Source organism: Lontra canadensis, unplaced genomic scaffold (assembly GCF_010015895.1).
Source record: "Lontra canadensis isolate GAN:19392208 unplaced genomic scaffold, GSC_riverotter_1.0 scaffold68, whole genome shotgun sequence".
Taxonomy (NCBI): domain Eukaryota; kingdom Metazoa; phylum Chordata; class Mammalia; order Carnivora; family Mustelidae; genus Lontra; species Lontra canadensis.
This window is the reverse complement of record NW_022631062.1, coordinates 1,224,216-1,248,916: the sequence shown is the minus strand read 5'-3', so window position 1 is coordinate 1,248,916 and position 24,701 is coordinate 1,224,216.

The window sequence follows — 24,701 nt, the reverse complement described above, 5'->3', positions numbered from 1 at the left end:
CTGTCCCACCTGGACATAGTTGGGCAAGCCAATTCCCTAGATAGGAGATGGAGATGGGTTCCCATGCAACTATGTGAGTAGGGTTTTCAATGCACATCGTCTTGGGAGAAGGGTAATGATACACTCTCTCATAGGGACTCAAGAGACATACTGTGTCTTGTTCAGGGGTTGATTACTCTATCAGCAAGGAATGGAACTGGGACTCCATCCTAGTGCCTTAACTCATTATATTTGCTTTTATGACACTACACATAACTCGTGGCACTGGTGTACTGTTAGATATTGAAAAATTGGGTCTCCAAGAGAAAATGAAAAAGGTCTGATTTGTAGTAAATTCTCTCACAACGGCCTATTTAAAGCTATCAATATGATGCCATTGTATGCAGAATAGGGGAGTGAAGCACACATAGCACACCATTATATAGTATTTTCACCATGCAGATGTATTAGACATAAAGGACTTCAAGCATATAGATAATAGTAAAATAATTGGGAAGTGATGATGTTGAGTATTACCTTTGTTTTTGATAATTTCATTGCAAATTTGTATAACTTAATTTTAATAGCTAATGTTTGGTTACTGGATTGTGAAATTTCTAAATATTTAATAATTGGCTCTCACAAGCCAGTACACATTGGCTTCAGAACACTATTGCCTGTTATTTGCATGAAGCCTAGGAATAATGAATATCAGCATTTTTTTTTAAGATTTCGTGTTAAGTCTACAACTTACTGTTTGTTACATCTTGTTTATTTCTATACTATAATAGCAATACTTGGATGACAAAAAGAAAAAAAGAGAGAATGTAAACTTCTTTTTGAAACTCTATGAAGGAGAAAATTCTGGAAAATTGAGCCAGACTTTGAAGCCAGGGCTGGAGAGAAGAACTAGGCAGGAACTGGGAGCTACCCCAAAATTAGGAAAGAAGTTTAGAGCCTGAAGCAACAAGCAAGAAGGCCTTGTGGTCCTGGACTGATTCCCAGAATAATTTTTCTCATTGCCAATCACCAATGTGTTTTTCCTAGACAACTCAGAGAAATATATAGTGTTTTTATTTTAGTGCTATAAATTGCTACAGGCCTATTAAAACTTTACTTCCTCTTTTCCCACTTCCCTAGATGACTCAGAATTTTTAATTTCCACCATGTAAGATCATTTGAGCTTCATTCTGGATCACACCCAACCTTCTCTCTAGCATACAACTCTTCCCTGATACAAATTCTGAATCCTCAGCTGCCTATAAGAACAGCTCTGCCAGGGTGGCCCTAAACCTCAGTTTGGTCACAACAACCTCTTCATCCTTTTCCCAAGCAAGCTGAGCCTGCCTGACTTTCTGGCTTGTGTTGGTGGCCCACTGTTCACCTAGTCATTCACACTTCAAGTGAGTCCATACTTGAGTCCATACTTGACTTTTCTGAGTCCATACTTGACTTTTCTCCTTTCCCTCAGTGGCCAAGTCCAGTCCATTCTATCATTAAAAGGCCTTCCTCATATGTCTCTTTCTAAGGAAATTTTTCTTTTATTTAAAAAATTTTCCAGCTTTTATTATTATTGACATATAACCTTGTATACGGTTAAGGTATACAGTGTGTGGATTTGATACACTTATATATCGCAAGGTGATTGCCACCATAGCCTTAGCTAATACCTCCATCAAATCACAGAATTTGTTCTGTGGTAAAAACATTTAAGATCTATTCTCTTGGCAACTTTCAAGTATAAAATGCAGTATTATTAACTATAATCACCATGCTGTGCATTAGATCCCCAGAACACATTCATCTTATAATTGGTAGTTTGTATCCTTTGACCAACATCTCTCCATCCCCCTGGCCCCTGGCCCACAGCCCCCAGTAACTACCGTTCTATTCTCTGTTTCTATGCTTTTGGCCTTTTTAGATTGCACATAGATGATATCATACAGTATATGTCTTTCTCTCTCTGACTTATGTCACAATGCCCTCTCTGGAACTCTTTCTTTCTATGCAAAGGCCCCAAGCCAACCACACAACAAGGCTTTTGTGTCCTATGTGTCCTATAATCACACACTGCAATAATTTCCCCTCTTTCCTCTTCACTCCTGATTCCTCCACTCCGCTCAGTTTTTTGGGTTTATCTTCCTCCGTTGTCTACCTAAAATCTGTCATTGCTTCCTGAATCTAGCCCAGATGACTTCTCCTGGCTCCACAGTCTTGCGTTCCTGCTGTCAGTCCCATGACTCCAATCTCTACCCTACACTAGTCGAAGCCATTGGTTTTTTTTTTTTTTTAAAGATTTATTTATTTATTTTAGAGAGAGCAAGCAGGGAGATGGAGGGGAAGGGGCAGAGCAAGCTAATTGTCAAGCAGACTCCCTGCTGAGTGTGGAGCCCAATGTGGGGCCGATCTCATGAACCATGAGATCATGACCTGAGCCCAAACCAGAGTGGGCGCTTTAAATGACTGAGCCACCCAGGTGACCCAAAGTAACTGTTTTCTGAGTAGCCTTTCCCTTTTCCAACTCCCAATTTGACCCATTCTACTGTTTCTGCTTGGAATTACTTTTCACCAATTACATCACTTTTTTCCTGGCCTCAGCTTTCCATCCAGATTCCGTCTTTCCTCTTTTCAAACCTCTATGGAATCATTTGTTCATCTGCCTTCTGCCTTTTATAAGTCATTGGGGTAGTTATTTTAAACTTCCTACTAGAAAAGGAAGACCACATCTTACATTTATTTTGCATTTTTTGCAGTGCTCAGAATAGAGACATTTGCTGACTTGTTAAGACGAGCAGCCAGCCATGTTTTCGAGGGTTTCTTCCAGATTAACTTTGTTAGGGCCATGAGGGAAAAAGAAAGTGCTTTGGAATGTCAATTGCCATGTTGGGAAAAATCAACAATAACAATGACAATAAGGTAATAATATGAATAGTTATCATTTATAAGTGTCTGCTCTGTTGTCAGATCCTTGCTAAGTGATCTCTGTATCTCCTGATCCTTATTACTCACCAAGGAATGCATTATATATGAGTAAACAGCACCTCAAAGAAGCAAAGTGATCTTTGCTGGAATTTCAACTCAGGACTCCTTTCAACCAAAGCTCCTATATGTCTAGTCTCCATTTGGAAAGGATGTCACCACCAGCACATAAATGCCTGGGAATGGGAGGATGACCCCAGCACTCTCTTTGTGGCCTCTGCCAACCCACTGCCAATTCTTCTGCACAAACATTTAAAATTTGCACCGCCATTTTGTGCCACATGTTGCTTGATCTCAAGGATGGCATACTTTTGACCTCCTACTATGCAAGCCCGAAAACCCACCAGGCATGCCTAAGGCTGGTTCTTCTGGCTTGAGCCTTTTCACATCCTCTATCTTATGTACATGGTATGGGTATCACCTCCAAGAAAGTTCTTTATACTCAGAAATGTGATAAAAGATAAAGGTTAAAGTCCAAGGGATATGTAAATATCAAATATAATAAAATCAATTCAACCTACATGTGAAAACTTCTATTGGGGTGAAGAACATGGATTAAGTATCTATAAATAAAATTCCAAAGTGTGACACCCGAAGTTGTCTTTCAGAGGATGTTTTACTAAATTTTAGAGCACTGGCTAACCAGCTTCTGGGCTAGAAGTAGATGTTGGGGCTCAAGTGAGAGCACTTCCCAGTGTTCACTACAGAGCAGCATGACTTTGTGCTCAAGGAGGTTTGTGATCCTATAGAAGTTGGAAGCTCTAAATTTTCTATTTATTTATGTACTTTTTAAACTTTATAAACAGTATGATACAGGAGAAAAGGGGCTTTGGGAATAGGCAGTATTTGATTCCTGGTTCCACCCCCAGTCACCTAGCCTCTCTGAACCTGAGTTTCCTCATGAGTAATGAAGGTCTAAGTTTAGTTGAGTGGTTCTGTTGATCCTGTTTGGGCTTCGCTGGTCTAGGATGGTCTCACTCACATGTCTAGTGGCTGGCTGGCTGTTGGCTGGGATGAGAGAGTTGATCCAGCCACATGCTTCTCATCTCTCAGCATGCTAGCACTAGCCTGTTTACATGGAGACTGAGTAGGACTCCTAGAGAGCCAGCCAGAGCAAGTCACAAGGCCAGCCCAGATTCAAAGATGGGGAAGATAGACTCCATCTCTTGATGGGAGGAGCTACAAAGTCACATCATAAAGGGATACAGATATGGGATATGGAATGGAAATTGTGACCATTTTTGCAGTCGATCACATGACCACCTCGAGAAGATGTCAGTATTTTTTAAAAACTGAGCACGTGCATTCCTTTCAGCCCTGAGACAGCATTCCTAGATATATACATAAAGGATGTAATCATATGAGCTCAAAATATGTGTACTGGAATGTTCATAGCACCCCCATCCATAATAGCCTCAAACTGCAAACTACCCAAATGCCCATTACATTGCCTATTTAGAACAGATAAATACACTGTAGTATCTTTACACACAGAACACTTTGTGCGATGAAAATGAATAAACTACCACTACATGTAATGATACGGATGAGTCTCACCCGTATAGCGCTGAAGGAGAAAAGACAGACACAGACAAGTACAGATTTTCTGGTTCCATTTACATAAACTTCAAAAAACAGTCAAAATGTATGTGTTCTATTAGAAATCATGACAGTGGTTACCTTTGGGATAAAAGGATTAAAAATGGTCCCAAGGCAGAGGGGGAACCTTAAGGGTTCTAGTCATCTTTTCTCCTTCCTCCCTCCCTCCCTCCTTCCCTACCTTCCTTTCTTCCCCGCCTCCCTGTCTCCTTTCTTCCTTTCTCTTTTCCTTCCTTCCTTCCTTCGCTGTCTCCTTTCTTCCTTTCACTTTCTTTCTCCCTCCCTCCTTCTTTCCTTCCTTCCCTCCCTCCCTCCCTTCTTTCTTTCTTACTCTTCCATCATTCCTTCCTTCGTTCCTTCCTTCAACCCTAGGTCCAACATGGGGCTTAAACTCACAACCCTGAGATCGAGAGTCATATGCTCTACTGACTGAGCCAGCCAAGTGCCCAGGCCATGTTCTGTTTCTTGATCTGGCTGCTGATTAAACAGATGTATTCAGTTTACGAAAATTCATTGTGTTGTACTCTCATGAATTAAGCACTGTTTTGTATGCATATTTTACATCAGTTAAAAAGTTTATAAAAGGTGACATATTTGAAAACACCTATTCATATCAGGCTCCCAAATATTTATCTTTCCTCTTCATATTCCAAAAAGAGACTATTTGCATGGTAACAATTTCCATTGTCATATGTTTAGCATGGAACAATCAATCCTTTATGTAAATGTAAATAAGACACCCAAAGATAATTGAAACAAGGGACAGATTAAAATCTTATGCTTTTAAAGTACCCCTACTGTCTGAGATATGATGTTGGCTTTCAAAGTGCTGAATCTGTTATAACGGCTGGCTTGTAGTCTGTCTGGACAGAGTGTCTCAGCTGTGTTCAACCTTTTTTTCCATATGTTCAGATCAGTGAACTCAGGGTTATATCCAATTTTAAGGTCAGTAGCCTTATCTCCCTTCCTTTTTCCCCCACTCAGAAGCACATATTGGAATGTAAGAAACCAAGCATGACTTTATTACAGAGATAACTGTGCATTCTCTCTAATTTATAGCGGAGGAGAAAACCATTCCAAACTCTGGAGATACAATGGGGAACTACACAGATTATATCCTTGTGCTAAAAGACCTTTACATCACTCATAGTGATAAAATACTTGTAAGATATCCACAGTTAATCAGGATAATCAGTGTATTATGACAGGAAACTGACAACTACTAAGTCAAAATCCGAGCTTGGTACTAATAGAGTGTTAACTTGGAAAGGGTTGAGTTTTGCTGTGGCAAAAATTCTCTCCCAAAATCAGAGGAATAAAACAATGAAGGTTTGTTTCTTGCTTTTGCTGCATGTTCACCGATAGCTGGGAATTTTGCTTTGATTCATTGTCAACCTGGGACGGATGTCAATCTGAAATGTCAAATGTTATCATGGTATATCGGGATAGAAAACATAACAAAGCACACACTTACTCTCAAAGGCTCCACTAGAAAAAGTTACATATGTCATTGTTGCTCACATTTCACTGACCAAAGCTAATCGTGAGGCCGCACCTAACTTTGGGTGGGCGGTGAATTTAAAACTACAACGTACTCAGAAGAAGAGAGAGAACTATTGAGGAACAATCTTAATGATTATCATACATAATGAATTTGTAGGTCTTAAGATAGCTTTCTTTCATTCTTGGTCACAGAATATACCTTGCTTCCTACCCTTACTACCCAAAATATATCTTGATAATCACAGGAAGGAATGACTGAGGACTCAAAAGTGAGTTAGCATAAATCTACCCTAGTATTATTCATAAGATGTTGGAGGTGGAAGAGACCTTCCATAGCATCTAGTTCAAGCCCCTTATATTAAAGTTGGAGAAACTGTAACTCAGAGGTGACCTGCTTCAAATCGAAGAGCTATTTATGATAAAACTGGAACTCAGACTGAATTTAATGCTTTAATTCAAAGTGTCAGGCTTGTACGTAAAGGAAATAAACTGCATATTGCAATAATATTTCAAACATTTATGATTTTGGCCAATTTCAGCCTTCGTTCATTCGATAACTATTTATTCAGCACTTACAGGCAACGGACTAGATACCGTAGGAAATAAAAGATGAATTAGCCACGGAGTCTGCACGTGAATGGCAGAGTCTGAGAGAAACAACCAAGTAATGGGCTACATATGGTAAGAGTTACAAAAGGAATAGCAAAGGTCACGTTTGCTCTCTACAAGATTAACTGTTAATGATAGCTGGTCAAGAGTTGAAATGCAGCGGGGCACCTGAGTGGCTCAGTCAGTTAAGTGTATGCCTTCTGCTCAGATCATCATCCTGGGGTCCTGGGATTGACCTCCATGTGGGGTACCTTGCTCAATGGGGATTCTGCTTCTCCCTCTGCCTCTGACCCTCCCCCTCTGCTGTGCTCTCACTCACTGTCTCTCTCAAATGAATACATAAAAACCTCTTAAAAAAGCAAATGAAAAAATCAAATCAAAAGAATTGATATGCAACAGTCACCTGATCTTTGACAAGAGTGTCAAGAATGCACAATGGTGAAAGGACAGCCTTTTCAATGAATAATGTTGGGAAAACTGGATATCACACATGCAAAAGAATATAATTGGACCCTTATGTTACACCATACGCAGCAATCAACTCAAAATGGTTTGAAGACTTGGACATAAGATCTGAAATGTAAAACTCCTAGGAGAAAACAGTGGGGAAAATCTTCATAACATTGGCCTTGGCAGTAATTTCATGGATATGACACCAAAAGCATGGGCAACAAAAATAAAACAAAAACAGTGGGACTACATCAAATTAAAAAGCTTCTGCACAGTGAAGGAAACAATCAACAGAATGAAGAGTCAACCTACAAGATAGGAGAAAATATTTGCAAACTATATATCTGATAAGGGGTTAATTCTCAAAATACAAAGAAATCCTACAACTCAATATTTAAAAAATACACAAAAAAATTGTTGAACATTATATAAAAAACTAATGATATACTATACATTGGATAACTGAATTTAAATAAAAAAAAAACCTAGTAATTCAGTTAAAAAAATGAGCTAAGGATTTGGATAGACATTTTTTCCAAAGAAGACATACAAATTGGCCAAATAGGCATATTAAAAAATGTTCAACCTTGCTAATCATCATAGAAATGCAAATCAAGACCTTAATGAGATACCATCTCACACCTGTTAGGATGACTATTTAAAAAAAAAAAAGACAACAAGAGTTGGCAAGCATGTAGAGAGATGGAACTCTTGTACACTGTTGGTGGGAATGCAAAATGATGCAGCCGCTATGGAAAATAGTGTGAAGGTTCCTCAAAAAATTAGAAATAGTACTACCATATGATTTAGCAATCCTACTTCTGGGTATTCATCCAAAAGAATCGAAATCAGGATCTCAAATATATATTAACATTCCTATGTTCCCTGCAGCACTATTCATGTTAGCTAAAATGTAGAAATGAACCAGATGTGCATTGACAGAGGAGTGGATAAAGAAAATGTGGTTTATACATATAATGAAATACTATTCAGCCTTCAAAAAGAAGGAAATTCTGCAATATGCAACAACATGGATAAACATTGAGGACATTTTCCTAAGTGAAATAAGCCAGACACAGAAAAGCAAATACTGCGTGATTCTACTCATACAAGGTGTTTAAGATGGTCAAATTCATAGAATCAGATCAGTAGAATGGTGGTTTCTAGGAGCTGGCGGGGGAGAGTAGTTACTATAAATGGGCATAAAGTTTTATTTAAGCAAGATGAGTAAGCGCTAGAGAACTGCTGTACAACGTTGTACCTATAGCTAGCAACTATGTATTGTACACCTAAAAATTTGTTAAGAGAGGGTAAATTTCATGTTAATCATTCTTACCACAATAATACAATTTTAAAAAGAATTGATAAGCAATAAAATCTAGAAATACTAGTTATTATTTGTTGACTCCTTTCTGTGCACCACATAATCTTTTGAGGACTTCCATTTTTCAGACCGATTTAGCAATAATTGGCATATATATTATATTAATCTTGTCATTTTTTCAGGTCCTTTATGCCATTCTATGACATTTCATAAACTCAACCAAAAGGGACTTGCACATGCATTGCTAAGTGTATTCCTAGGCATCTTTCAGTATTTTGCTGTTATTGACTGAAACATTTATATGCATTCTAATTGGACATGGCTAATGTGTAGGAGGTATGTTGATTTTGGTGTGGTGATCTTGTACCAGCAATCTTGCTGAATTCTCTTACCAGTTCGCATAATGGTTTGTTGGTTATTCTGGATTTTTCAAGATGGTTATATAATCTACAAATTAGGATCAGTTATCTCTTTGTTTCTCATTCTCATACCTCCTTTATTCTCTTTTTCTAGTATTATTTCATTGGGTAGCCCCCCCCCCATTAAATATTCAGTGATCGTTAGGGGAACAGGGTAGCCAGTCTTTTCCTTGACTTTACTGGGTAACTCTTAAGATTTTACCAATAAATATGATGTAATATATACTTTTAAAAAATATGTAATATAGGCTTTTTAAGAAGATATTGATTTTGGTGTTAATGAAGGTCTTCTTTCTTTCAAGTTTTCTAAGAATTTTATGTTGAATGGATGTTGAGGTATTTTCTTTTTGTCCACTGAGATAGCCAAATAAGTTTTCTCATGTAGTAGATTGTATTTTTATGTCTTACCAATTTTGCATTCTGAATGTAAACAAATGCTACTAAATTTGATGTATTAATTTTAAAAACCACTATTGGATTTTATTTGCTAATATTTTATTTAGAATTTAAAAAAAAACATGTGCATCTCTAATTGCTTTTTCTTATACTCTTTTTGGATGGTTTTGATATTAAGTTCATACTAATTTTATAAAATGATTTTGATACTTTCCTCTTCCCTCAGGTATCTGAAACAGTATAAATGTGTGTTTATATATATATATATATATATATATATATATATATGTATATATATAGAGAGAGAGAGAGAGATAGAGAGAGAGAACATAGAGTATAAAGATATATATATATATGTAACATATATACCATGTGTACCTAACATATACATGTAACACATGGAACTATAATACATATATATGCACTGTTTGGGAAATTTTTATGGGCCAATCCACTGACCAGAACTCAAACTCAGTGACTATCCACATGTAATCACAAGCGAACCTGGGAAATAGTCCAGCTGTGTGCCCAGTAAGAAAGAAGAACACAGATACTGATTAACACTAGTAGTCTGCTATAGTAGCTTAATACTGTTCTAGAAAATTTCCATTGCATCTACATTTTTGTATTTATTGGCATGAAGGTATTCATTGAATTCTTTATGATTTTTATAAATTTCTATTATATCTTTAGTTATGTGGCTATAATAGTATTTATTAGTGTACCCTCTCTTTATTCATTTATCAGTCTTGCTAGGAGCTTATTTGTTATTAATTTCTTTATTAAAGCTAGGTTTTTGTTTTGTTGAATCTTTCTATTGTTGCTATTTTCTAAATTTCTGTGCTATCATTGTCAGGTTTTTCCTTTTGTTTTCTTGTGTCTAGTCTATCATTTATTTTCTAGTTTCTTGAGTTCTCTTATTGATTTTCCATCCTTGATGTTTCAAAAAGTTCTCTCTCTTTTTTTTCTTCATAAATCCCACCACACTCTTCCCCATTTGTATCACCAGTGGTGCTAAAGAAAGCTCCCGACCTGTCATACCAGGCATTTATCCTTGCCTAATACAAGGCAGACATACTAAGGGGTAAGCTGTGGTAGCAATAATAGTAAGAAGCCTGTGGTTCCCAGACAAACTTACTGTACCCTAATCGTAGAACTTTATCAGTATAGATAGCTAAACAGCAAGACTAAACCAGAAATTAAAAGTAACCCAAAGAACACAATCTTCTCCCATTACACAGTTCCTTTTACTATACTAAGTAGGAACATTACCCAAATCACTCAGTTCCTAACCATGATTTCTTCCCGTTCTATAGTAACACAATCACATACCTGCATCTCAATTATACTTCAGTTCCTTTGTTTCCAACTAGGTTGTGCGTATAGTGTACCCACATCCAGAGATACTTAGAAGAAGGCTTTAAACTGTTTTGCCAAAGCACAAGATACAAAAACAACACATTCAAGAACTCTAGCTGTAGAAATATACAACGAATGTGCTGAATCATTATCTATAGAAAAAGGTAGGACAGTTGAAAGATGTTGCGCAATATGGAATTAGTCTTGTAGGGATCAATGGGGGAGAGCCGCTGGGAGACAAGAATGTGTATGTTGGCCAAGAGTATGTGGGAATGAATTCTTAGTTTGGAGTTGGGGGTGATTTGTGAGATCCTTGGTGGTAGAGGACATGGTCTTATGCACATTCACATTTATCCATCCTGGTCTTGGCTCTTGGAAGATTCTCTGGGTATTTTTTTTTTTTTTTTTGTGGTTGGTTAACAATCAGAATTGAGGAAAGGGAAATGTCAGTGTGGTCAATTCTGCAATAGCTTGGAAGGTTAATATACATGGTCAGAACTTTGCAATTATAGAATTGGAAGGACTTATACATGTTAGACTGGAAGAGAATCTAGGAATAGTTGGCTCGAGCCCCTTATTTCACAAGTGAGGAAACTGCAGCTCAGAAATATAAATCATGGCTCTCATAGAGAAATATAACCAATTAAAATTAATAATTATAGGGAAATTCAGGCTTTTGGGGCCATTTTGTGGTTATAGGAACTTTGGATACATCCAGATTTGAAGTATTTTTGGAAACCTCACTCTAGGTCAGGAGTTGGCAAATGATGGCCTGTGGGCCAAGTCTAACTGGACACTTATTTTTGTAAATAAAGTTTTTTTAAAAAAAGACTTTATTTATTTATTTGACAGAGAGAGAGATCACAAGTAGGCAGAGAGGCAGGCAGAGAGAGAGAGAGAGGAGGAAGCAGGCTCCCTACCGAACAGAAAGCCTGATGCGGGACTCGATCCCAGGACCCTGGGATCATGACCCGAGCCGAAGGCAGAGGCTTTAACCCACTGAGCCACCCAGGTGCCCCTGCAAATAAAGTTTTATTAGAACACAGCCATGACCATACAATACAATATTGTACCACTGCTTTTATACAGCAATGGCCGAGTTGACTAGTTGAATAGTGGCATACACCGTATGGCCCACAAAGATGAAAATATTTACTATGTGGTCCTTTACCAAAAGGGTTTGTGGACCCCTGTCCCAGGTAGTTGTCTTCTCGAAGCTATCTTTTATTCCACAGCTAATCTAGGGGGCCTGCCTTTATTGCTTTTCTGAAGCTAAAATTGATTTGACAATTGTTTATAATTTAAAGAGCGACCCGACAGGCTATTTTTGGGACACAAAGGTATTGATGTAAAACTTAAGAGCCTCCAAAGTAACCGTTTGCAAGAAACCAACCTTTCACAGATTGGAGCTTGCGGGTTTTCCTGCGGATGAGCGAGATGGATGTTGGGTAACGGGCCAAACCCGGAAAAGTCATCACAAAAGTAATTTCCAGTGATCCTGTAACATTAGAGTTCATTTCCTCAAGAGCGGCATTGCCTGGGTGCATCTTTAGACACTGCTCATTCAGCCAGATTGCCCTTTTGAAAGGCACTGGAATTTGCCCTTCTGAACACAACACCCCTCCGCAGCTGGGGAAGTGGAGCTCGTTATGGGTGAGGGCTTGCTGGAAGGTTTGCATGTAATCCAGTGGCAGGGATGGCGCTCGGAGGAAGTTCAAGACCACAGCCAGTTTCAAATGCTGCCTCATTAGTGGCAATTAGCACTCAGTCATGCCCGGGAGATTGTCCCCATAAAGCAGGTCAAATCAATTACTGCCTGCCTCGTAGACCAAGGAGGAGGCTCTCACGGACGGCTCCAGCTCCTTCTGGGTTTTCGCGTCTGAGACCAGGAATGCTTTTGACTACACTGTCAAACCTTCTCTCCAGAGGAGGGCTTCCCTCTTTTCTTATGCTCTGTGTGCACAGAGAAATATCGCAGCCGTCAAAAAAGGCCCGTCAGCATCTTCGAGGTTTTGGTTGCGGGAGAACTGGGGCCAACTTCAAGGATGCTGGAAACTTTGTGACTTTGTGAATGGATGCAGGGACCCGGAGGGGTTTGCTCACGGTGAGAGGGACCGAAAGTGGATGAGTTCCGCACGTGACGTGGATGCTAATTCCTCTTCCTGGCACATAGATAAACGGGCTTGAAAGAAAATCAAAGAATTGATCATGTCCTTGCTCGTGGCTAAACGGGTGACAGCGCTTTTGTCTTTTTAGGAGGTGATGGCGAGGGTCAGCCAAGGTGCTTCATGAGCCTCTGGGAAAAAAAGATGATGCAAGTGCCGGACGGGGTCCTGGTGTGGCTTCTTCACAGCTGGCAAATGTGGCCAGAGGTGCTTTCTGTCCTGCTGCACAGCCAGAGCCCCGAGAAGAGCAAAGCAGACTCCTTGGGAAAGAGCTGGAGACTTCTGCTTTTGACGTATCATCTTATGTCAATAGCACTTTGGGTAATTTTCAGTGGGTGTTCGCAGTAAGGCTCTCTCTGACTATCACTTGGCATTTATCTAGTTCCTTCGCTCTGATGCTGAATATGCTTTACAAGTGCTAGGGGCTGGTCTTCTGTGGAGTGGCCACGTGCTAGAGGATAGAAAGCTTCTCTTCACCTGCCCTGGGTCATCGATGAAGAAAACTCCCTAGGCCACCTGCACCCCCGCCCCCCCAAACACCTCTCTGAGGCCTCACTAGCGGTCAGCAGAGGGGTAGGGGGCAGCGTGGTGGTGAGCTCAAGGGCAGAGACACCCTGAGGCATGGCTGGGGTTCTGCATCTGCCTCCTTGTTCTCAGCACACCAAAGGTCCTCCAAAAAACATACCACCCAGGGGGAAACAACAACAACAAAAACCCAGTGTCTTTACTATGCTGAGTTTATGGCGCATCCTTTCTTCTGGACCAGACTGCCATCCCTAAGTCCCTTCAGTACTGAAATTCACCGGCACAAAGCTTTGAGTGGTATTTTTCCAAATATCTGAGACTACCCGCATGACAGTCACCGAGAGGGCTTGCTGAAAGGCAGATGACCAGGCGCTTCCAAAACCTACTGAATCCGAATCTGAGGGTAGGGCATTCCCACAATTCTCACAGCCACTGAAGTCTGAGAAGTGCTTGTTTGGTTTCCTAATGGCACGACGTTTCGCTTATGGTCAGGAATCCTGAGGATATGGGACTTTCATCTATGCTGTGGGTGATGCCCTCATTCAGGGTTTTCAAAATCTGTACTCTTTAGTGGGAACCATTCTCTGACTTAGCCTTTTCTCTGGCCAGTGTTCCCAGGACAGAGGAGTTGCTAGCCTAGGACAGGACTTGGGGCGGCCACGAAAGCAGACCACAAGGAGTTCTTGAGGCTCTGGGTTCCTAGTAAATTGTGGAGGTTTCCGTGGAAAGGAGGACAGAATTTGGGACAAGCAAGGTAGAGATAGAGGGGTGGGCTAGGAGTTGTGGTCAGGAATCCAGTCAGCTAAGCCAAGACACCAGCATCCAGAATGCTGTGACATGAAAATGAGTCTGAGCTTTTCAGCAAGGCTCCCTAAATGAAGGCTTCCTAACATGGATGGGGCTGGGCCCACTTCATCAGTCCCACTTGCACATGGCCCTGTGCTTGCTCCCACCACGGTCCTGTCAACACACCTGACAGCTTTAACGTCTGCGTCGTTAGCTGCTTACCCACAGTCTGATGGCCCCACTGTGTTCTAGGCACAAGCTCTGAGCCAAGGACTCAAAGATGAGGAGACAGGGTTCCCGCCCTTGAAGGACATCAGAAGAGACTAGATGGATGAACGAGTAGCCAAGGAAATGTGCAAACTTCTCCTCTCAGCACCTTCACTTGCCTTCCATTACAGTCATTTCCAAGTGTATTCCGTGTCTGAATCTCACCATCAATCAGAACCGTCCATGTGCGTCCATGTGAGGCCACAGCTCACCTCATCTCAGGCCCTGATGTCTTTATCAGCCCTGCCTCTAACTCTCTCTCACCTATTCTCCAATGTCATGCTGGCATTTGTTTTCGCCCCTTTCTTAATTTTTCCTGACTGGTCTGGAATTTGCTTGTCCTTTACCACTTTTCACTCTGGGTGCACCTTTTTTTTTTTTTTTAAAGATTTTATTTATTTATTTATTTATTTATTTGACAGACAGAGATCACAAGTAGGCAGAGAGGCAGGCAGAGAGAGAGGAGGAAGCAGGCTTCCCGCTGAGCAGGGAGCCCGATGTGGGGCTCGATCCCAAGACCCTCGGATCATGACCTGAGCAGAAGGCAGAGGCTTTAACCCACTGAGCCACCCAGGTGCCCCTGGGTGTACCCTTTTGATACTCCCTTCTTGATCTCTAGAATTTCTTTTCCCCTTGAACTTATATGGACTAAGTCAGGTCACTTCAAGTGCCTGGGTTCCATTTGTATTTGCTTTTTCCACTCGCGTGCAGTGATCATTGGTGTAGAGAAGGTCTTGAAAATGTATTGGCCGAGACCGCTTCGAATCTATCCTCTGTGGCCTCGGCCTGACCCTTGCAATGGCTCGGCTGTTCTCTTATTTGTGTTTCCTTTCTTGCTTTTGCAGACATTTTCTCCACCTTTCAAAGCCTCAGTATCACTTCTGTCTCCCTCACTCTGAGTAGAAGAACTTGTCTCTTTTGTTCTGCAGAATATCTAGAAGACACAGGCAAACTTGCTAATTCCCCTTCTCCTAGGTCATGGTGTCTTCACTGGCTCCAAATTTGTATTTTTAGTTCAGTCACCTCTTTTGTCTCAAAAATCATCTCATCCTTTCAAGGCTAACTCTTGCATGTAGGTTTGATGAGAGAAAACTTCATAATAAGATACTTTTTGGAAGGCCAGTATATTATACTTCCTCTTTTAGGGATTTGCATGGCACATTAGCATACTTTAAGCTTTGAGAAGTTGTGCAGAAATAAAAAAATGTCTAGCTTTGTTTAAACCAGTGTTTGTCATTAACTACAGAACACTTATTTTTTTGGCAATACATATTAATACTCTCGGCAACTCATTTTGGAAAACATTACTTAAACATGTAGAAGCTTGAGAACTTATTTTAACAATCTTTTCATCCTATCTCCCTGTATAAACCCCTTTCCTTATGACCTGGAGTCTTTTTGCAAATAATTGATCTTTAGTAAATGTTTGCTGAATGAGCAAATGAATGAGTCTATCTGCTCAATAGTATTTGGGATGCCTAGATGGCTCAGTCAGTTAAGCATCTGACTCTTGGTTTTGGCTCAGGTCATGATCTAAGGGTCATGAGATTGAGCCCTGTGATGGGCTCCTTGCTGGGCGTGGAGCCTGCTTAAGATTCTCTCTCCCTCCCTCTGCCCCTCTCCCATGCTTGCATATTTTTCTCTCTCTCTTAAAAAACAATGAGTATTTATTGAGTTATTAGCTGTATTCTAGACACTGGAGGTACAGTGATGAATAAGACACAAAACCTCCTGTCCCCAAAGAGCTTCCTTTTGAGTGGAGGAAGCCAATTATGGATAGATGAATAGATGGAAGAATAATGTAAAGTGATAATAGGACTCAGATAGCATTTTTTTAAAGATTTTATTTATTTATTTGACAGAGAGAGATCACAAGCAGGCAGAGAGGCAGGCAGAGAGAGAGAGGAAGCAGGCTCTCCGCAGAGCAGAGAGCCCAATGCGGGGCTTGATCCCAGGACCCTGGGATCATGACCTGAGCTGAAGGCAGAGGCTTCAACCCACTGAGCCACCCAGGTGCCCTCAGATAGCACTTTTGATGGAAGAGGGGTATCAAGAAGGACCTCTGTATAGAGGTAACATTTGAGCCGAGGCCAGAATAAAGCGAAGGAGATACTGAAATATTTGTAGAAGGAGGATGGCAGACAGAGGGAAAAGCGAGGTGTGTTGGTCTTAAAATATGTTTACAAGTTCTTTGGTAATCTCTCTTCCAGAGAGGGAACTTACTACCCATCCCCCTGAGTATGGGCTAACCTAGTGACCTCTTTCTTACAAAGAGTATATGGCAGAAGTGACGCGTGCTTTCTGAGACTAGGTCATAAATGGCATTGCCGCTTCATCCTTGACTTTTCTCTTGGGTCACATGCTCTGGAGAAAGCCAACTGCCATGTTGTAAGGACACTCAGACCTCCCCTCTTCCATGCTCATCCGGCTTGATGTACATCTAATCTTGAGCCGACCAAAATTGTTCAGCCCTTCCAAACTCCACTTGGTTGGCACAATCTCTTGTGTTGAACCTACTTCAGCCTGTGAAATAGAAATCAACCTGAATCCAATGTCCTTTCAAAGCTAAAGAGATTAATCTCTGTGGTGTTGGCAGGATCTGAATGGAAGGGTAAGCAAACAGCAGCAAGGGATTATAAATCCCTGCTTGCTTCAACTATAAACCAATCTGTCCACAGCAAGAAAGCATTTAATAAAGGCTTTCATTGTACTGGAGGAAATGGAAAATTATACTCCATGAGCAAATGGTCTGCCAGCAACAGCCTGGAATCAGCAGCATGGACGCCTTTTAATAGTTTTAAAAAATCGATAACTTTAGTTTTTTTAATTAAATTGCTATAAGTGGGAAGAACACTTAATTACAGCTTCTATTCCTCCATCAAATGTTCTCCATGAAGAACTAGTATAATCATATTTGGATTCTTCCCAGACAACATACTTATGTATTTTTCATCACATTAGTGGGCTGAATTCTGTTTTTGGTGGCCTAGAAACAAAAATGAGAACAAATGGGAAAAAAATAACAAAACGGAAGCCTACCTAGACAGCATCTGTGATGTCATAAATCCTAACTTGGGCAGTAAGGAAAGGATGGGGGTAAAAAAAAAAAAGAAGAAAAAGAAAAAGAAAAAAACCCCACAAGATTTCAAACAGCAGCTACAGCACATCCTGTTCCTATTCTAAGCAAGAGCAGGCAAGAATTGGCCAATGTCCAATCTTGAGAAAGCACCTCGCGATTTTTAATATGTTGGTGAGAGCAGTGGGTGTTCTCAGGGTTGAAATGCTAGCATGGTGCTTCTAAAAATATCCGAATGCAACGCAAGTCCCCTCTTCAGTTACTCTACTTTAATTAGAGTCTCTCTTCTGTGTATTTCTTATTTGTGCCACTTTCTTCTCATTTTTCGCATCCTCTCACTGTCCTGGGGACTCTCCTGCGTGAACGCCAGCGGTGATGCTCAGCGGTACTGACAGGCTGCCACGCGGGGCGCCGCCACTCTGCCCTGGAGCCCAGCTTACACCAGCACCTTGCTCTGATTCATGATCTAGAAAATTCCCCCTGCTCAGGTATGACAGATTTGACCCTGCGCAGATGCTGGCCACAGCTTAAAGACCCCCCACCTTCCTTACTCTTCATGACTCATTTTCTGAAGTGACAGACCCCGAATGCCAAGTAAATAAAACCTTCCAACTTAAAAAACAAAACAAAACAAAACAAAAAGGTCTTTATCTCACACGCAAGCAAGATCAACATAAGTCACCTTGCCAGGTTATGGGCAATGACCTTCGTGCACGTGGCGGGAAGCCATCCCTTTCTTGACGGCTACACAAAGGGATGTGACTCTGTCACCTGGGCTGCGAGAAGCACGGGAAGCTAATGCAGGTTCAGCATGTTCAGTAAGTAAGTTTAGACCCACCCTAGCAGTTTTCTTTAAAATTGTAGTGTGTCGTGGAGGAAGTGAGGCACATGGGTTGAGAAGCTGTGACGTCATCAACCAGAAATAGCACAAAGGACGTGGCAGGTAACCCTTTGCTGCTACCTCAGTGCTGTTCGTTCTGGAAGACACACTTCATCTCACAAAAGGCAGGGCCAATTCTCTTGTTTATTTTTCTGTTTTAGACCCAGTCTTCCCAGCCTAAAAGCCCCTCCCTAGGCTCACAGGAAAAGCACCAAGATGAATAGATCACAAAATGAGTCCTAGAACTCACACTCACAGAAATGAAAACTACAGCAGGGAAAAGAGCAACCTTATAACAATATGGGAAAGCTTCTTTCTCTCACCCTATGCATACAAAAGAAAAGCTGTTTGGATGGTCACGAAGAATGGGTTCATGCAGCGGAGACCTCCTCTGAGTGTGTCTACACTTGGCAGCAGGACGAGTGCCCCGTTTGCCAGCAAAAGTCACCTCTTGGCAGATGGCTGGAAGAAGTCTGGGCTGGCCTGACACTTCCCTTCTGTCCTCGCCCCTCTGCAGCACCCATAGTTTTGTCTGTTGAGATTGGGTTGGGACCAGTCTCTTGCTTTTGTATGTCCTTGGGAAGAATGATTGTTTATAGCATTAACAAGGAATATTTTTTTGTGATGACATTCATCATTTGTTTACCAGCACTTGTCTGTCAGTCTTCCCTAGGAAATCCCCAAAGAGCAAGACCATGCCCCCCCTTACTCAGTGTCTCTCCCAAAGAGTGATCTGGGTGAGAGGTCACCATCTCAGCCAATGGCCCTTGAAGCATGTCAAAATTTGGATGAGACAGACTCGGAGAGGAGTGATATGGTGGACTCTTCTCTGGTTGATATATTGGCAGCTGTCAATTACCACTGACACAATGGAAAGGAAAAGGCTCACCTTCCCAAAACACAGATTAATCGAAGGGAATCCAATTGCTGTGGGAGATTTCTTTTTTTTAATTAAGGGAAGAAAGCACACATTCAGGAACAGGATCATACTTGCAAAAGTCAGAGGAAAAAGGAAATATGAAAAGTATTGCCTCTTCCAAGAAATTGTACATGATAAAATTCAGAACATGCCATCTGACACAAATCTATTTTAGATACCTTCTGTGATTCTGTGGTAGGTAATTGGCTCTGTAGCCAACCTTGCCATTGCTAAAACGCACGGGCTGCTCCCTTTCCTTCACACCCCCATCAAACCCCATCGAGCACACACAGAAACCCCAGGGGTAGGACCTGGGTGATTCCGATGTGCAGTCAAGGTTGAGGACCAGAAGCTGAGAACTTGTGCTAACTTTCTGTGCTGAAGCCAGAGCCTCCAAAGGTAAAATGACACAGATATATTTATCTTTCATATCTCCTTTGTGAAAAATGGTGCCTGCGTTTTAGCTAGATTAAACGTATCAGAAGCCTTGCCTTAGTCCCTGAGATTGAAGACCATTTCATATGACAAAGCCATCCCTTGAAGGAACGCTGATTATAAAAGTGGGTAGTTCTCTAACAGTGAGCAAAATGTGTACAGAACTTTGGGATGCCACCCTCCCATCCTGGTCTCATGGTCTAGCTCACTGAGATGGGAGACTAGAAGGAGCCATTTGGAGCTTCTCATTTTAAGTATCTGTCACCATTTGTGGGGGTCTTTAGTGGCTTGCTGCCTTTTCCCATCTTTGGGACTATCACCAGTATGTCTCTTGGGCCAGTTCATCTTCTTTGGACTTTGTCACCTATACTTACTCTGAAAAATCTCCAGAAGGAGATAATGTTATCATTTTTCTCAATGCAAGGAGGACAGTTGTGTAGGTGTCCTTGGCAGCTCTGCACTCATTAGCTTTCCTGGCTTTTAATGATGACCTGGCTCTCATAGGAATAAAAGTAATCTGGAAAACTCACTCATCATGAAGGGCTAAGATCCTCGTGGGTTGACATCGCCACGCCATTTGCGCACAGAGAGCAGTGCTTTCCATTCACTTAATACAATAAACAGTTGAGTCTTCTCGTGCCAGGCACCATGCCATTGACTGCAAATACAATGGTGAACGAGGCATTGTACAGTGCCTGACTTCAGAGAAGTGACCTCCTGATGGACTTCTCGTGACAAAAAAGGACTAGATTATTAATTTCGGAATTTCAGGCATTTAGAGAGAAATTTTGGAGTCATCTTGGATTTCCTTATATCATTGTATACAGGATACCAAACACTGCTGTCAGTAAGCTTAGCCCCACAGCTCCCTTTTGCACATCTGAGTGATGTTTATATAAATGTATCTGTGTGCACACACACAACTGGTTTGGAATATATCTGAATTGCTGGCTAAATACAAGTTTTAAGACAAAGAACATCTTATTTAAAAAATTACTACCAGTACCTTCAGCTCCCCTTCTCTCATTTTTCTGTCACTCTGGTATTTAGTTGAGCCTGTAGAAAACAGAATCGTCAAGGCCCCTGCCTTGATTTACTCTCACAAGAGCCTTAAGGCCTTGAACGTCTGGCAATCAGTTCACTCCAGGCAGTTGGACTCAAGAGATGGTTGATAAGCTTTTGAAGAAAACAAATCTTAGCAGGTTACAGAAGGAAAAAAATGAAAGACAACACGCAAAGCATCACTGGAGTGGCATGGCACCGGGGCTGCTTGGGTTGCAGGGCTGAGCACTCGGATGAATCACTCTTGTTTATCATTTAGTAGGGTCATTGCTTGACATTTCAAGACTCTACTGCCTAAATTGTATTTTTTCCTTCTTTCCTCTGCGTTGTTTGTTTTCCTGAATCTCTGAGAAAATGAAGTTTCACTAAGTCCATTTTTTTAATGTTGTGCTTGATTTTAACTCTCAGCATGAAAACCATCTAGAATCATAGCACTTAAGATAGATTATACTGTGTTACTAAGGAGAAAATTTTAATAAAACAAGAATCATTTGGGAGAATGAAAGCAGTCTTTTGGCAGTTTTAGCACCTTAATAATTTCATCTATTTTTATTTATCTATTATCAGCTATCAGTCATTTTATTTCCCTTAGCATATATACCTTTATGCTTAATATAACCCGGAGTTACGTAGGGGTATGATGGTTACAAAGATGAATGACCTTCTTTCCTAGTCTTCATTTTTGTATAGTCCAGTGTTTTACCTAAAAATGACCACACCTGTGTTGGGGATGGTGATGTAAAGTCTGTTTCTGACACAGAGGATGCACACAGTAGCAGGGGATGACAGCTAAAGGGCTCTTTTCTAAAGCCAACAAGAGCATGGGTGCCTGGGACAGCTCTTATCAGTCCCTCTGGATAGTGGTGATCAATGAAACCATCATTATTAATTAGCCGCTCTGGGAAAGGCCCTCACCAAGTACATTTTCAGGGATGGATGGATCATAGTCCTTCCCATTTCTAAAAGAACCTAGGATCCAGGTGGGCACAAATGGACAGTAGAGGAGAGAGTGCTGACCCCAACCACACTTAGCCAGGGGAGTCTGAAGGACACAGAGAAAGGAACACAGGATCAGAAGCTGAGTAGGGGGTAGTAGATAGGTGCTGAGGAGCTATAGGGCATTCTAATCAGGGCACATGGCTGCCAGGGAAAGCTTGAGAACCAGAATGTCCCTTGGGCCCAGTGGCTGATGACTTAATGGGCACCATGCCACGCTGTAATGACAGACACCTGCTCCTCCTCTCCATCGAGGTCAGCAAACTTCTTCTGCAAGAGGTCAGGGAGCCAAGATTTTTGGCTTTGTGGAGCATGCAGCCACTCAATTCTTCTATTAGTGAAAGAAGCAATAGACATTATGTAAATGAATGGGTGTGGCTGTGCTCCAATAAACTTTATTTATTTTTTAATTTAGGTTCCATTAGCCAACATATAGTACACCGCCAGTTTCAGAGGTAGCATTCAATAATTGTTCAGGTGCGTATAACACCCAGTGCTCATCACATCACACGGCCAATAAAGTTTTATTTACATAAACAGGTAGCATGCCAGATTTGGGCTGTGGGCTTTCATCTGCTGTACTCCTTTCTATTCTACAAATCTCGTATTTAGTTGTCCCTTTTTTTCTTTGTAGCCAGTGGTAGTGAAGCGGCTATTTTCTAAAGGGAAACTTAACTAAGAAATGAAAACAAACTAGCCCATGTAAGTCAGCTTAGAAGATTAGTGCTAGAGCAGCACCTAGATGGCATAATGGGTTAAGCATCTGACTCTGGGTTTTGGCTCAGGTCCTGATCTCAGGGTCATGAGACTGAGCCCTGCACCAGGCTCTGTGCTCAGAGGGGAGTCTCATTGTCCTCGAGACTTTTTCATTCTGCCCCTCCACCTATGAACAGGTATGCATGTGGGTTCTCTCTCTCTCAAATAAATAAACAAATCTTAAAAAAAAAAAAAAGGGAAGATGAATGTTAGAGAACAAATCATGGACCAAACAGAATCCCTAGATGAGATTGTCTCTAGTTCACCTCACCCTTTTTTGGCTCTAACTCCATCTTAACAAACTCCAATTTTCAGCTTACTTACAAGGATGAAATGACCTGTTATATCCTGGGCTCAGTGAATGGATAGAAGTTATCTGATTTACCCATGCTCTGTCTGAGCCTCATCTTTTGGGCATGACCGAGCTAGGGTGGAATGTCCCCTAGAGTCACCAAATCGCATCTTCACAGTGTATACTATTGTAAACATGCAGTGAATTCTTATTTGTTAATTCTCAGCAAGAGTAGAGGAAGCATTTCCTCAGAAGTCATGATCCATATTATGTACAGTGACAAAGCTCATTCTTTTAATGTAGTGCATAAATAAGACATTATTAATGATATGTAGGTAGATTATATTAGAGAGTGCATAATATTTTCAAATTTAGCATTCTATTTCCCACACAACAGTATGAATCCATCAATCTTTATGGAATATAGGGTACAACGATAATTTATGATTCCTAAGTCCTTAATAGACAATAGCTCTTTCTCATACAGGAGATAGAAACAGCATCAGTAATATTAACAGAGAGAATTTCATATAAATAATATTCCCAGGCATTGGAAAACTAAAAAGGCAAAAAGGAAACACATATCATGGAGGTGGCAACAATGGGAAGTACAACCTCTATGGCTCAGCAAAAAAAGGGAAGGAAGTGGAAGGGGAGAAAGGAGGTGGAAGACGGGGACAAGAAGAAGGAGGAAGAGAAGAGGTTGACATTACCATAACTCAGATGCTTGAAGGAGCGGGCCCCCAGAAGTGGGACTCAGGCCTCTGGGGAGATTGCAATACCTGGCTGGTGTTGCTGTCTCTGAGCTCCAAGAAGGGGCACATGGAACTGGGACCTAGACCTCTAGGAAAAGTACTTCTACAGTGAGTGTTAGCTCCAAGAGTGCACGATGGGGCTGGTTCTGAGAGTGTCAGCAAAATTTCAAGGCAGAACCAACAGGTGCTACTGGGATGAACAGCTACTGCGGGGATAAAGAAGCATTGCTGGGATGATGCTGACAGAAAGGAAAGCAAACAGGAAGGAGGGATTCCCTGCTTCCTCTTCCAGGCTCGAAATGCTCCTGTAGTGCCCCCTGTTGGCAGAGCCTAACAAAGTGTCTGGGCAGCAACCATGTCCTTGGCAGAGGCCCAGGCTGGCACCACTTAGCTAAAAATGGGAGGGTGGCTTTGAAGCTGGTGCGCCCTGGATAAGTCATATGTGAATCAAATTTTACTCAATAGAATAACTTCTTTTCACCAACTTTCAGAATGACTTCAATAGCTGCTTTATCTATATTCAGAAGGGGGGGTAGGAAAGCTGCAGTTACTTGGTTGCTGGACATTTTGCGTTTTCCATGTTTCTCCCTTTTTTTTTTTAAAAGATTTTATTTATTTTTTTGACAGAGAGAGAGAGACAGCAAAAGAGGGAACACAAGCAGGGGGAGTGGGAGAGGGAGAAGCAGGATCCCCGCTGAGCAGGAAGCCTGCTCAGGACCCTGGGATCATGACCTGAGCTGAAGGCAGATGCTTAACGACTGAGCCACCCAGGCGTCCCTATATGTCTCTCCTTTCTTCAGCCCAGGGGACCACAAGCTTTTTCTGTAAGGAGCCATCTCAGGTAGTAAACATTTTCAGCAATGTGGGCTCGTCACACTACTCAACTCTGCCTTTGTTGTGTGAAATCAGACGCAGACATACATGGAAATGGCTGTGTTTTGATAAAACTTTATTAACAGAAACAAGTGGCCAGTAGGATTAGGCCTTCTCTTGCTCCAGTACAGTGATTCTCAACTCTGAATGCACATTTAGATTAATCCTGGAAAGCTTTAAAAATACAGATGCTCGGGGCCCCTGGGTGGCTCAGTGGGTTAAACCCTAAAGGGTCCTGGGATCGAGCCCTGCATCAGGCTCTCTGCTCAGGAGGGAGCCTGCATCCCTTCCTCTCTC